The 16,724-nt window shown below is 45.1% G+C and overlaps 1 protein-coding gene across 2 annotated transcripts in view; it reads left to right on the top strand.

Annotated features, from left to right (window-relative positions):
- The first annotated feature begins 7,326 nt into the window (after positions 1–7,326).
- The window catches only part of LOC134603254 (tropomodulin-2-like), an 81,538-nt gene continuing 72,140 nt past the window's right edge, over positions 7,327–16,724 (top strand). For both annotated transcript variants that reach the window (XM_063449045.1, XM_063449044.1), the window contains exon 1: positions 7,327–7,388. The gene's annotated coding sequence lies outside the window, so the exon portion shown is untranslated. The remainder of the gene's footprint in view (positions 7,389–16,724) is intronic.

Raw genomic sequence — 16,724 nt, 5'->3', positions numbered from 1 at the left:
TTTAGAACCAGGTCTATAAGTAATGAGGAAGTTAAAACGTGAAAGGAACAGTGGCCATCTAGCCTGTCTGGAAGACAAACGTTTGGCATCCCCTATATATGCCAGATTTTTGTGGTCAGTTATGATCAACAGGGGGTCCTTGGAACACTCCAAAATATGTCGCCACTCCTTGAGGGCAAGAATAATGGCCAGCAGTTCTCTATTGCCAATATCGTAGTTGCGCTCAGCAGGAGACATCTTTCTGGAGAAGTAGCCACAAGGATGCAAAGGTGTTCCCTGGCTTTCTCTCTGAGAAACCCCTGTCTCGGATGCATCAACCTCCAATATAAAAGGTTTACTGGTGTCGGGATGTTTTAGTATGTCCGCAGAGGCAAATCGTTGTTTAAGGGTCTCAAAAGCATTCACAGCCTCTTTGGACCATACCGTGCTACTGACCTTGCGAGTCATATTAATGATGGGGGCTATTACAGAAGAAAATCCCTTGATGAATCTTCTGTAATAGTTGGAAAAACCAATAAACCTTTGAATGGCTTTTAAACCAGAGGGTAATGGCCAGTGTAGTACAGCCTCTAGTTTTTTAGGATCCATTTGAAATCCCGATGCAGAGATGTTGTAACCCAAAAAGTGGACTTCAGGCTGGTCAAATATGCACTTTTCTAATTTACAATAAAGTTTATTTTTCAACAACGTCTGCAGAACCTGTTTCACATGGGAGTGGTGAGTTTGAAGATCAGGGGAATACACCAAAATATCGTCCAAATAAACCAAGACAAATAAGTAAATGAATTCCCTGAGTACATCATTTATAAAGTCTTGGAATACGGCTGGGTCGTTGCATAACCCAAATGGCATTACCAGATATTTATAGTGTCCACTACGGGTATTAAATGCCGTCTTCCACTCATGATTCTCTTTAATTCTAACCAAATTGTAAGCGCTCCTAAGGTCAAGCTTAGTAAATACTTTAGCTCCCTGAAGTCTATCGAACAATTCGGAAATGAGTGGGATAGGGTATGCATTTTTTACAGTGATTTTATTAAGTGCCCTGTAGTCTACGCAAGGGCGTAACTCACCACCCTTTTTCTCAACAAAAAAGAATCTTGCACCAGCTGGTGAGGATGACTTTCTTGTGTGCCTTTTGCTCAAGGATTCTGTGATGTATTCCTCCATTATTTTACTCTCCTGGGGAGATAAGGCATAAACTGCCCCCTTAGGTGGCATAGCGCCTGGAAACAGGTTTATAGCACAGTCATATGCTCTGTGGGGAGGCAATACATCGGACTGAGCCTTGTTAAACACCTCCTGAAGTTCTCGGTATTGTATGGGAACTCCAGGAGTTTGGGGAGTGGTAGTCGGAAGGTCAATAGTACCCAATCTCTTTAGTACTGGTTTTATACATCTCCCCATACACTCTTTACCCCATTCTAATATCTCCCCATTAGTCCAGTCAATATAGGGATTGTGCTTACTCAGCCACGGAAACCCTAATATGATAGGACATGATGGAGAAGCAATAACCTGAAACGAGGCCCCATTAGAGATTGTAATAGGGACAGTTTTGTAGGTTATAAGCGGTTGTGTGAGTGGTCTACCATCAATAGCCTCTACAGCTAGCGGCGTAGGTCTCTCCCTGACCGGTATCTCATTACCCCTAATAAAGTGGACATCAATAAAATTTCCAGCAGCACCTGAGTCCATTAGGGCACTGCAAGAACACTTCTTGTTATCAAGGGAAATAGATACCTCAAGGAGGAATCTACTTTTGTTTTTGTTAGAGGACAACTCCATCACACCTAAGATCTGTCCCCTTAAGGTTCTTAGGTGCGGAAGTTTTCCGGACGCACTGGGCAATTAGTTATCATATGTCCCTTTCTACCGCAATATAGGCATAACCCCTCCCTTCTCCTATACTGTTTTTCGGCCTCCGACAGTCTAGTGACCCCCAACTGCATAGGTTCGGGTTCGGACTGTACAGGGAGGTTAGACAAAACAGGTTTAGAGAATCGAGGTGCTAGGGACATAGCCGTACATCTGGTCTTGCTTCTGGTGACATATTTTTTACTAAGACCCTGAAGAAGTTCCTATACTGGAATGAAACGCGTAGGACTTAAAGTTGTATTTTTTACCTTTTAATTTATTGGAAATAAAATAGCTTTTTTTTACCACCTTCCTGATTCCTGCTCAATTTCTATGCTGAATTACGCTGCAAGGAGGATCTCTCTGAGCCCCCCATTGTTATCAGGGAGGCACCCTACAGGCACATATTATCCTGATATCCCGTGAGTGTACTATATTGGCGTGTCACTAAGTGTTTCAAAGGATACTACACTATGTTATTTTGTTTGTATTATACTTTTAGGTTTACAGCTGTATCCCAGTTTTTTTCTACATTCTATATACATATCTATTAGTGACCCATTCGGAAGGGTCACTCTGGGAAAGCTGCCAATTAACTAATGAAGTATTTTTTTTTTCTGTCTCCCACTCTTAACGCTGCTAGTTCTACGCTCAGCCATCCTCTCCCACTCCTCATGCTGCTGGTTCCACTCTCACACTCTCAGCCATCCTCTCCCACTCCTCATGCTGCTGGTTCCACTCTCACACTCTCAGCCATCCTCTCCCACTCCTCATGCTGCTGGTTCCACTCTCACACTCCCAGCCATCCTCTCCTACTCCTCATGCTGCTGGTTCCACTCTCACACTCTCAGCCATCCTTTCCCACTCCTCATGCTGCTGGTTCCACTCTCAAACTCTCAGCCATCCTCTCCCACTCCTCATGCTGATGGTTCCACTCCCACACTCTCAGCTATCTATTTCCACTCCTCATGCTGCTGGTTCCACTCTCACACTCTCAGCCATCCTCTCCCACTCCTCATGCTGCTGGTTCCACTCTCACACTCTCAGCCATCCTCTCCCACTCATCATGCTGCTGGTTCCACTCTCACACTATCATCCATCCTCTCCCACTCCTAATGCTGCTGGTTCCACTCTCACACTCTTAGCCATCCTCTCCCACTAATCATGGTGCTGGTTCCACTACCACACTCTCAGCCATCCTCTCCTACTCCTCATGCTGCTGGTTTCACTCTCAGCCATCCTCTCCCACTCCTCATGCTGCTGGTTCCACTCTCACACTCTTAGCCATCCTCTCCCACTCATCATGCTGCTGGTTCCACTCCCACACTATCATCCATCCTCTCCCACTCCTAATGCTGCTTGTTCCACTCCCACACTCTCAGCCATCCTCTCCCACACCTCATGCTGCTGGTTCCACTACCACACTCTCAGCCATCCTCTCCTACTCCTCATGCTGCTGGTTCCACTCTCACACTCTCAGCCATCCTTTCCCAATCCTCATGCTGATGGTTCCACTCTCAAACTCTCAGCCATCCTCTCCCACTCCTCATGCTGCTGGTTCCACTCTCACACTCTCAGCCATCCACTCCCACTCCTCATGCTGATGGTTCCACTCCCACACTCTCAGCCATCCACTCCCACTCCTCATGCTGCTTGGTCCACTCTCACACTCTCAGCCATCCTCTCCCACTCCTCATGCTGCTGGTTCCACTCTCGCACTCTCAGCCATCCTCTCCCACTCCTCATGCTGCTGGTTCCACTCCCACACTCTCAGCCATCCTCTCCCACTCCTCATGCTGCTGGTTCCACTCACACTCTCAGCCATCCTCTCCCACTCCTCATTCTGCTGGTTCCACTACCACACTCTCAGCCATCCTTTCCCACTCCTCATGCTGATGGTTCCACTCCCACACTCTCAGCCATCCTCTCCCACTCCACATGCTGCTGGTTCCACTCTCACACTCTCAGCCATCCTCTCTCACTCCTCATGCTGCTGGTTCCACTCTCAGCCATCCTCTCCCACTCCTCATGCTGCTGGTTCCACTCTCACACTCTTAGCCATCCTCTCCCACTCCTCATGCTGCTAGTTCCACTCCCACACTATCATCCATCCTCTCCCACTCCTAATGCTGCTGGTCCACTACCACACTCTCAGCCATCCTCTCCCACTTCTCATGCTGCTGGTTCCACTCTCACACTCTCAGCCATCCTTTCCCACTCCTCATGCTGATGGTTCCACTCCCACACTCTCAGCCATCCTCTCCCACTCCTCATGCTGCTGGTTCCACTCTCACACTCTCAGCCATCCTCTCTCACTCCTCATGCTGCTGGTTCCACTCTCAGCCATCCTCTCCCACTCCTCATGCTGCTGGTTCCACTCCCACACTCTCAGCCATCCTCTCCCACTCCTCATGCTGCTGGTTCCACTCTCAAACTCTCAGCCATCCTCTCCCACTCCTCATGCTGCTGGTTCCACTCTCACACTCCCAGCCATCCTCTCCTACTCCTCATGCTGATGGTTCCACTCTCACACTCTCAGCCATCCTTTCCCACTCCTCATGCTGCTGGTTCCACTCTCAAACTCTCAGCCATCCTCTCCCACTCCTCATGCTGCTGGTTCCACTCTCACACTCTCAGCCATCCTTTCCCACTCCTCATGCTGATGGTTCCACTCCCACACTCTCAGCCATCCTCTCCCACTCCTCATGCTGCTGGTTCCACTCTCACACTCTCAGCCATCCTCTCTCACTCCTCATGCTGCTGGTTCCACTCTCAGCCATCCTCTCCCACTCCTCATGCTGCTGGTTCCACTCCCACACTCTCAGCCATCCTCTCCCACTCCTCATGCTGCTGGTTCCACTCTCAAACTCTCAGCCATCCTCTCCCACTCCTCATGCTGCTGGTTCCACTCTCACACTCCCAGCCATCCTCTCCTACTCCTCATGCTGATGGTTCCACTCTCACACTCTCAGCCATCCTTTCCCACTCCTCATGCTGCTGGTTCCACTCTCAAACTCTCAGCCATCCTCTCCCACTCCTCATGCTGCTGGTTCCACTCTCACACTCTCAGCCATCCTTTCCCACTCCTCATGCTGATGGTTCCACTCCCACACTCTCAGCCATCCTCTCCCACTCCTCATGCTGCTGGTTCCACTCTCACACTCTCAGCCATCCTCTCTCACTCCTCATGCTGCTGGTTCCACTCTCAGCCATCCTCTCCCACTCCTCATGCTGCTGGTTCCACTCCCACACTCTCAGCCATCCTCTCCCACTCCTCATGCTGCTGGTTCCACTCTCAAACTCTCAACCATCCTCTCCCACTCCTCATGCTGCTGGTTCCACTCTCACACTCCCAGCCATCCTCTCCTACTCCTCATGCTGATGGTTCCACTCTCACACTCTCAGCCATCCTTTCCCACTCCTCATGCTGCTGGTTCCACTCTCAAACTCTCAGCCATCCTCTCCCACTCCTCATGCTGATGGTTCCACTCCCACACTCTCAGCTATCTATTTCCACTCCTCATGCTGCTGGTTCCACTCTCACACTCTCAGCCATCCTCTCCCACTCCTCATGCTGCTGGTTCCACTCTCACACTCTCAGCCATCCTCTCCCACTCATCATGCTGCTGGTTCCACTCTCACACTCTTAGCCATCCTCTCCCACTCATCATGCTGCTGGTTCCACTCCCACACTATCATCCATCCTCTCCCACTCCTAATGCTGCTGGTTCCACTCTCACACTCTTAGCCATCCTCTCCAACTCATCATGCTGCTGGTTCCACTCCCACACTCTCAGCCATCCTCTCCTACTCCTCATGCTGCTGGTTTCACTCTCAGCCATCCTCTCCCACTCCTCATGCTGCTGGTTCCACTCTCACACTCTTAGCAATCCTCTCCCACTCATCATGCTGCTGGTTCCACTCCCACACTATCATCCATCCTCTCCCACTCCTAATGCTGCTTGTTCCACTCCCACACTCTCAGCCATCCTCTCCCACACCTCATGCTGCTGGTTCCACTACCACACTCTCAGCCATCCTCTCCTACTCCTCATGCTGATGGTTCCACTCTCACACTCTCAGCCATCCTTTCCCAATCCTCATGCTGATGGTTCCACTCTCAAACTCTCAGCCATCCTCTCCCACTCCTCATGCTGCTGGTTCCACTCTCACACTCTCAGCCATCCACTCCCACTCCTCATGCTGATGGTTCCACTCCCACACTCTCAGCCATCCACTCCCACTCCTCATGCTGCTGGTTCCACTCTCGCACTCTCAGCCATCCTCTCCCACTCCTCATGCTGCTGGTTCCACTCCCACACTCTCAGCCCTCCTCTCCCACTCCTCATGCTGCTGGTTCCACTCTCACCCATCCTCTCCCACTCCTCATGCTGCTGGTTCCACTCTCACACTCTCAGCCATCCTCTCCCACTCCTCATTCTGCTGGTTCCACTACCACACTCTCAGCCATCCTTTCCCACTCCTCATGCTGATGGTTCCACTCCCACACTCTCAGCCATCCTCTCCTACTCCACATGCTGCTGGTTCCACTCTCACACTCTCAGCCACCCTCTCTCACTCCTCATGCTGCTGGTTCCACTCCCACGCTATCATCCATCCTCTCCCACTCCTAATGCTGCTGGTTCCACTACCACACTCTCAGCCATCCTCTCCCACTCCTCATGCTGCTGGTTCCACTCTCACACTCTCAGCCATCCTTTCCCACTCCTCATGCTGATGGTTCCACTCCCACACTCTCAGCCATCCTCTCCCACTCCTCATGCTGCTGGTTCCACTCTCACACTCTCAGCCATCCTCTCTCACTCCTCATGCTGCTGGTCCCACTCTCAGCCATCCTCTCCCACTCCTCATGCTGCTGGTTCCACTCCCACACTCTCAGCCATCCTCTCCCACTCCTCATGCTGCTGGTTCCACTACCACACTCTCAGCCATCCTCTCCCACTCCTCATGCTGCTGGTTCCACTCTCACACTCTAGGTCATTTGTTTGTTTTTATTTGCCTGGGTTGGGAATGATAGCAGTGGAACACCACAAACATCCATTGACATGGCTTTTAAACTACACCTCCCATCATACAGTTCACACTAACCAATCATACGACGCCTACCCCTCCGGTGAGCTGTCCCGCTATTAACATAATCTATGAGCCGTACGTCACTCCAGTCTGAATCCTCGGCAGCCATTTTTACCTCTGGCCAACCAGCATTATCCTGTTACGCATATCTAACAACAAAAGAATAGCAACAACCATAGTTACACAGGCAAGACTTATATGTTTACAAAAGTGTAAATAAAATGCAAACATGTACTGGCTAGAGTGCTATTTTCCTAGACTTACAGCCTCTTGCCCTCAACAAAGATGGCGGATAAATCCTTCCAGTCTCTTAGGCAAGCCTCCTCATTGTGCTGTGTGAGGGTAGAGCACCCCCTACCGGCAGGCGGGGCGGATTCGGTACCCTGACTGCGGGACATCACATATAGAAAGAAGATCTGAGGAGGGACACCAGCAGGGTAAGAACCACGATGCCTTAATGTGATTTCACACTGTTGGGGGGCTGATGGCTTGGGGTGAGGGTCAGTGTTTTTAAATCCTACCCTGGCACCCAGGGGGGGGGTCTCTCCCTGTTTACCCCTGAATGCAGGAACCACCTGTATTAAAGGGGGATCAACTGGCCATGGTGCTGCAGGACTGGGCTATTGGTGATGGCTGGTAGAATCAGTGCAGGCTCAGGGTTAAAGGGTTTAAAGAGACCCCATGCCCTGGGTTTGTCTCCCAGCTGGGATTGTGCAGCTGCATGGATACAGATAAGGGATTTAAAGGAGGGATCCTAGTGCAATGCGAAAACTGGGTGTGTTGTGATCATCATCCCTGACTGCCATACACTATATGCACCATCACTACCCTGCTTTATAAACCACACATACAGCCACTATCTTTACATTTCTTAGATCTATGCAAGACAAATAAAATGGTATTTGCATTATATATATATATATATATATATATATATAATGGGTTAATCATTTTTAGAAACTCAATCTTAATCCTGAGCACAATTTCCCAAAAATATATTTTCTATTTGGATACTTTGTAATCTTTCAGTTGAAACTCACTACAGCTCTTTTTTTTAAGATGACTTTGATGTTTAGTATAGCTATATATGTTTAAATGCACTGCAATGCCCAGTGATTGTCAAAGATGAATGTACACAATTATATATAATACATGCACAGCTGGGAGGCTTTTGATGACTTCTTCATGTAAGCACAATTAGTTTATTAAAGTCACCATGTATGTATAATGATGGTTGTTTTAACTAACTATCACCTGTGGATCTGCTCATTAAGACAGTGCTTCATTAGGATCCAGAACTGGACATTTGTGATAATTCAGTGTGCCCCCAATGGTTGTAACAGGCATCATTTGATCAGCCCCCCACCCCCACCCTCCAAACTGCCTGCAGTAAATTAGTTACCTCACTGCCTGGGAGCCCCTCTGACACTGGGAAAAGTTTAATGAAGATGTTTTGCAGAATTAATTTTGTTGCATTATGCATAAGAGTTTAAGAACAGGCCCTAAATGAATTTTAATTAAAATAATGAGTTGTCTAGCTAGTGTCCTATGCAACATGGGGTTTAAATGTTGCAATCTTAATGATACATAATATAAATAAACACAAACAACGTATTTTAGCAAATTGTTTATTTAATAACTTCAATAGTACACTTTGGAGAATGGCTCTGAACCTATTACAGATTTCACAATTCCAATTAAACATCAACAACCATAATAATAATAATAATAATAATAATAAAACCATAACTTTGAACCAAACCAACATATTAACCATAACCACTTTCCAAGGCTCTGCCCCCCCCCCCCCCCCAAAGCCAGAAGCCATAAATATATCTTAAACCAAATACACCCTCCTGTTATGACCAGGAGGGCGACTTATATCCAATAATAGGGTCACAACATAGGTTACTAATGCCTCGTTTCCACTGAGCGGATCGGTTCGGTACGGTACGGTTCGCTATTTTGGGTGTTTCCATTATGAAAGTGGTCCATATAAGCGAACCTTACCGATCCATTCAGGGTCCTGCTTCAGATGTAGGGCCATAGAAAATGGAACGGTTCGGTGAGGGCGGAGCTACTATACAATCCATTGATTGGTGGACAGGAAGAGCATTTTTTCTAAACCCCGCATGGCCCTGAAAGTCTGACTTGCAGTGGAAACGCTCACCAGAATGGGCTGGTCCATTCTAAGCCTTCCAAGCTGTACCGACCCGAACCGATCCGCTCAGTGGAAACGAGGCATAAATGAAAGGGAGGGTGGGTGGGAGCAGCAGCTCAAATATTTTAAACCACCAACCTTCAGATATGTCTGGCACAAGCTGAGGTGCCTTTAAATTTATACTCCCGAGTTTCCCTCCACTGTGAACCTCGTGCAGCGAACTACCATTCAGGGCTCTTGCCCTGGGCGCGAGCTGCCCTGCACCTAAACCCTAGCGTGCGCTGCCCTTACTTACCGACGAACTCCGCTCCATCAAACCTCATGAGGATGCTCCTTATTCAGTACGCATGCCTGACATTTCGAAGCCATGTAACAAAAAGCAAACAAAAACACCTGTGATGTGTGAATTGAGAAGGGACATGCCAAGTTTAGACAAAGAAATTTGACAATATCCCAAACTCGATTGTTGACTCATTTCACTATTTAGTGAAAAGAAAAAAAATATTTTAATGTATTAACTCCAATCTATGCACTTTGATAAGGATGATTAAAACCGCTGCATTATTTTATGATCCTCTGTCATTAAATTCTTTTACTGTCTACGTTCTGCTAGCCTTGTTCGACCAAGGGACCTGCACCACTTTTCAATGCAATGATTTTCTACATGTCATGGGGTTACACTCAGGTGAGGTTGTGGTATAGGACAAGTCATTTTATTTGCTTTATATAACTATAACCTCATGCTCATTTGGGTACCTGAAATTATAAGGGAAAAAAGTTCCTAATCACAGTTTATATTTATATATTTAAATTGTACCTGTCACACCTAACAAGATTTAATCGATGATCCATCTCCGCTCTATTCTTAAAATAGTTTTTATTTTTGCCATTCATATTTTAATTCACTACAGCTAGTTGTTTTATTTTACTGAATAAACAGTTTGTTGCCACTTTAAGGGATGTAGAATTTTATCTGTACATTATGCTAACCAATTTGCTAGTAAAAGTATACATGGAAAGTTACATAGTGTTTTATCATTTGGATCTTGATGTTCCTGCCGTGCCATAGGAACATCTTCCATTAAGCAAAAAGTCTGCCTCACTGTACGTCAAATGGGCAACCAAGGGCGTGTGGGTGGGGAGTTGTTCAGGGGCGAGACTGTCTTGGGACTTTTGGCTGACTTCTTGACCTGGTGACAGGCATCTATGTAATTTTAAAAGTCATTTAGAACAATGCTCAAATATTTATCGCAAATTCATTTATTATGCTTTAAAGGCATATTACTGAGACTTATTGTGTTCTGGGGGGATTTGGTTCCAAATGTAGACTGTTGGTAGGTGTGATAAAGCATAAAATATAGTCTGGTGATAGTCTGCATTGCAAGCAGACTCCTGAGCTTTGTTGCACCTATATAAAGATTGACAGGGATTGGTCAGGACAAGTAAAATACAAGGGGTATCAGAGGGGGATGCAGGGCCGGGGATGCATGAGCAAGTTAAAAAGCTTGTCTAGACTAGAGCACTAAGAACATTGTGGCAAGTCTCATCCTCACATACAAAATGGTATTCATTGATTATGGCTACTACATTACTTCAGTAGTTTTGCAATGTCCCTGCTTCAGTAGGTAGTGTTTGTAAAATATATTTGCATTTATGTATTTGTAACGGATCACCTGGCACCCCGACTTGGTACCTCCGTTAATGGATGCTCCTAGTGCTTCCTGAGGACTCCAAGCACTCTGGCAGACACCACAATCACCGAATCCGAGAAACCTTTAAATTCTCCCAAGCATATGAATGCTGTAGACCATTGAATAGGAACCATACGAATAGGCTTGTACTTCTAGCAGTCAACTGGAACAGCATGCAATAAATCCTTCCCCCAATAATGAGACGACACATCACTTTGAGGGTAAAACAGGAACAACAGACTGGCTCATCCAGCCTGGCTTTTATTACAAACAAGTACATACAGGACACTCCCAGGGGGAGGATGAAATTAACCAATCACAGGGATGTACCTCCCACACATTTCCTCCCCTTAGATTAGCACTTAATATAATTATACCGTACACCCTTTTCCCCAATTCCTGGATGTACCCCAAATACATGTGCTACACCTCCAAAACAGGTATCCCCTGATAGCCCTTATTCAGGGGGACAACATATGCAAGAATCAGGTCATTCGGATGAATGGTTCGGGAGATATGAGGTTCCAAAGATTTGACCGACCGCATGGGTAAAGTATCCGAAAACAGTTCCATGCATTTTGGCCCTGCGGTCGGTCACAAACAAGGGAATGAAAACAGACGAATTGCCTGTGTTATAGAGCCTGGAGAGGGTTTGAATGAATTCCCTTGTTTGTGGGGTTCTTTCTACCGAACGGCGGGTCATTCGGTAGTTTCTATACGAATTTCTGGAAGTATGGAGGTCTCAGCGGTGTTTGCCTAGTCAAGTGTCCGATTTTAGTTCCAGACACTCGACGGCAAAACACCGCTGTTCGGTAGTTTAAGATGGCCGCCGCCACGTGTTTGTTTCCCGAATGGCGGCCACCCAGAGGACAAAGACCACACTACACTGATTGCCAATTACCCGTTTGCAACATTGTTGCAAACGGTAATTGGAGGCACACTTAGTCCTGGGTGGTCTGGTTGTTCGGTAGTTTCCTCAATACAATGAATGGAGTGATTCTACCGAACAATCAGATGAATGCTGCATATATATATAACCCAGGTTAACTGCATACAAAAATACATACATGACATTAAAGTATTACAGGCAGGATTACTGTACTACGCTCCACAGTCTTAAAGGTACAGTATCCCAAAAGTCCCCATAGATCCACGGATGGCCCTTAAAGGCCCAGTAGCAGTAATATACATTATTACATGCCCAAATATAGTTTTTCCAGTACAATATGTCCAGGGGCCATAGTCGCAGGGCAGGAGGCTAGCAACCAGGCTTCTCCAGTTCACAGTGGCGAAGTTGGTTTCGCCACAGTATTTAACCCCTTAAGGACACATGACATTTGTGACATGTCATGATTCCCTTTTTCTCCAGAAGTTTGGTCCTTAAGGAGTTAAAGGACCACTATAGTGCCAGGAAAACAAACTTGTTTTCCTGGCACTATAGTATTAATAGGTCCCCCCCACCCTCATGGGCCCCCTCCCGCCAGGCTGAATGGAGAGGAAGGACTCTCTTCCTCCTTTGGTCATCATCGGCTGAATGCGCATGCGCGTTGAGAATGCTTTCCTATGGAAGCTGGTGTCTTCTCACTGTGAAAATCACAGTGAGAAGCGCGGAAGGGCCTCTAGCAGCTGTCAATGAGACAGTCACTAGAGGCTGGGTAAACCCATATGTAAGGCAGGGTTAACCCTAGATGGATCTGGTACCCAGACCACTTCATTAAGCTGAAGTGGTCTGGGTGCCTATAGTGGTCCTTTAAATATGTACAGGTTTGATTAGTTATTTATTAGTTATCACAGTAGTATCAGCAGTATTTTGTATGCGGATTGGTTTCTCAAAGAAAAAAAAATCATCACGTTGATAAAGGGACACACAAGGCTGAAGTGATCGCTCTATTTTCATTTTCAATATACAGAAAATAAATTTAAAAGAAAAATATGCCTTTGCATGTCCATTGTTTGCTGTAAATCCTCAGATCTGCATAAACCAGATCTGCATAAACTGCAAATGTTGGGTGTTAAAAATGTCTGTAAACATGTCAAATAACCTGTAAGATGCTGTGATGTATATATGTTAAAGAGCAACAACAAACAATATACCCCTAACACTGAAACGTAACGTTTACATGGTAACTTATTGGTTATTAATGAGCCTTAAATTTCCCTTTTTTTGTTGATCATTTTTTATTAGTGGTGACAGTAAAGTAGTTTTTTTTTTTTTTTATAAACAACTAAACTTTAACAAAAATCGTCACAAATTTTTTTTTTTGTTCTACTGATAAGCAAACCTATATTATAATATGGTCAAATGTCACACTCTGTATCCCTGACTAGTTAAAGGAAAACTCTATGTCCAAAAATATATAAAACATTTTAATGTATATAATTAATTAATCACTGCAAAAATACAGTATTTTTTGCTCCATAAGACGCACCTGACCATAAGACGCACCTAGTTTTTAGAGGAGGAAAACAAGAAAAAAATATTCTGAATCAAATGGTGTACTAAACTATTTAATAAACTATATCAGAATAATATTTCAACCATGTAAAGTGAACAGCAGTCAACAGTGGCATTAAGAACACTGGTACAATTTACAAACAGATACACACACACACACAGATACACACTGACACTCACAACTACACACACAGATACACACACACACACAGATACACACTGACACTCACAACTACACACACAGATACACACTGACACTCACAACTACACACACAGATACACACACACACACACAGATACACACTGACACTCACAACTACACACACAGATACACACACACACACACAGAGATACACACTGACTCTCACAACTACACACACCGATACACACACACACACACACACACAGATACACACTGACACTCCCAACTACACACACACAGATACGCACTGACACTCCCAACTACACACACACACACAGATACACACTGACACTCCCAACTACACACACAGATACACACTGACACTCCCAACTACACACACACTCCCAACTACACACACATACACACTGACACTCCCAACTATACACACACAGAAACACACTAACACTCCCAACTACACACACAGAGATACACACTGACACTCACAACTACACACACAGATATATACACACACACAGATACACACTGACACTCACAACTGCATACACAGATACACACACACACTGACACAACTACACACACACATAGATACACATACCTACACATATATACACACACTCACATACTAGCACATAGATACAGACACGCATACATACACATTGGCATACACACACACACACACACACAGATACACATACCTAAACATACGCACTGTCACACAGTCACGCAGTTGACATATTATTTACCAACCCCTGTTTCCATACCTTTTGCTGCAGGGAGGTAAATTCCTGGGGCTGGCTGAGGCTGATGGGGTGGGAGTCTGCCTGCAGAGGTCTTTCTCCTCCCTCCTCCTCTCTCAGCGTGCCTTCAGTCCTCCCAGCGGTCAGTAAGCTGGGAGGAAGTAACAGATAGTCACTTCCTCCCAGCACTCTCTGCTCTGGAGGGGCTCGGTATCAGCTCTCTGCAACCTTCCCTCCTCCATGCCGCACAATCTCAGTATGCATTCGCTCCATAAGACACACATACATTTCCCTTTACTTTTAAGGAGGAAAAAAGTGTGTCTTATGGAGCGAAAAATACGGTATATGCATTTATTAACATATGCACAAATGTTTCCTAACCTAGCTTTGACACTATGTGTATCTCATCTAGCTGTGGACAATAACAAGGTCGTTCCTTTAATCGCTACACCAAAAAATGGCCAACATGAAAAATTTGAATGTATAACATAGACAATGTCTATTGGAAGATATCCTATACGTTAATAAAGGGAAGCAAAGCAATATCTCCAGATGGTAATAGTGCTTTAACCCCTTAAGGACACATGACATGTGTGACATGTCATGATTCCCTTTTATTGCAGAAGTTTGGTCCTTAAGGGGTTAAAGACCTTGCTAATGCATAACGGATGCGTCAAAGAACTAATGCATTATTACTATTTTAGGAAAATCAATATCTATATGTCAAAGCCTTTCTGACATGGCTACGTTATCCCAGCATGAGCAGCATTTAAAGAATCAATATGATTATATATTGATATAGAACATGTGCACAGCACATTTTTTGACTAATCAGTTGGAAGTAAAAAAACTCCATGTGTAAATGGTACCTACAGATTACAATCTGTTTTAAATAATTACCTTTTGAAAAGGATATGTGTTGTTCTGCGAGAAAGCAGCGTGATTGCGTTTATTGACATTCATTTGAGCTATTTGTGTTTGCAGACTGTAGGAATTGCAATGCAAGCTTTTATAAGATAAAAATGCAAAAATGTACTCTGCTGTATCTATATTGGTAACAGACTTACTGATAGGATTGTTACTAAACTCAGTAGAGAGAGTTTGTAATCATTATAGAAGTATTTGATGACCCTGGAAGAAGAATGCTGTGATTGTTCCTAAAATTGGTTGCAAACTTGCAATTATACAAAATAACTGTTTCACATTTGGCATTGATAAAGCGTTTGATACAGAGCAGTATTCCTAACACTAAATTGTTCATTGACTCCCCAACTCCCCTTTGTCCCCCCACCCGCAAATAAAGGGTTAAAATCCCGTTTTACACTTACCAAATTCCAGCACCGGGGTCCCTTGAAATATCAGTGCTGAAAGTGAACCTAATGGCCAATGCTGTTAGTATGTATTGTACTTATATTCAGTGATTATTATTGAATAACTAGACAATAAACCCCTAAATTGATATGGTTATTTTAATTGGGTTCTTTGAAAAGCAACATAACAAATACATAGTTATTTACCAAAGGGGAAATTGTCAGGAATTCAAATTGAAATTCAAATTTAAAGGAACACTATAGTGTCAGGAATACAAACATATTCCTGACAATATAGACCTGATGTGGCATTTTAGGTAACCAGCCGGCCCCAATCGCACTGAAAAGATTATTTTTCTCACCTTTTATTCTATGCCGTGCCGGTCTCACTGCGGCTGACCCCGCCTGGCTCTGCCTCCAATCTTGATGATTTCAACCAATTCAGTTCTTTCACCTAGGAATGCTACACTGCGCCAGTCAGCATCTCCTAATTGTTATGCTTTGAATCGATGCATCTCTATGGGAAGCTGAGCATGAGTGCTGCACGCTGTGAGTGACTGCCACTAAAACTGTTTGCATTGAAAAGCCTGGATGGACAGGGTATAGTCACCAGAACACTGCATTAAGCTGTACTGGTTCTGGTTACTATAGTGTCCCTTTAAGGCCAAAGAAGCTGTACTGGAAACTTATTTAAGTCAGGTTTAATTCAAGTTTGGCTTCTTTGACTTTAAATTTAAAGGGACGCTATAGTCACCAGAATCATTACAGCTTAATGTAGTGGATCTGGTGTCTATAACATTTCCCTGCAGGCTTTTTAATATAAAAATAAAGGCAGTGTATACATTGGTGCCTGTAGTGGCAGTCACTAAGGAGGCCGCTTGAGGTGCTTCCTAGTCCAGTGTTGCACAGTGTGCTGCACAGGGCTGGCCTTAGTCCATTAGGCGCCCTGTGCGAAAAGTATTCACAGCCCTCCTCCCCCGTTTCCTGTATTAAGTCACACACACAGGTACAGGCAGACAGTCACACAAACAGTTACAAGCAGACAGTTAGACATATTTAGTTACAAGCAGACAGTCAGACACACACACAGTTACAGGCAGACAGTCAGTCACACATGCTCAGTTACAGGCAGTCACAGAGACAAACACACAGATATAGGTAGACAGTCACACACAGTTACAGGCACACAATCACAAACAATTACAGGCACGCAGACCATTATAGGCAGAAAGTCACACACACAGTCACAAGCAGAC

The sequence above is a fragment of the Pelobates fuscus genome, chromosome 3 (assembly GCF_036172605.1).
Source record: "Pelobates fuscus isolate aPelFus1 chromosome 3, aPelFus1.pri, whole genome shotgun sequence".
NCBI lineage: Eukaryota > Metazoa > Chordata > Amphibia > Anura > Pelobatidae > Pelobates > Pelobates fuscus.
Note: the sequence above shows the minus strand (reverse complement) of the source record. Positions and strands in the feature narration are given on the sequence as shown.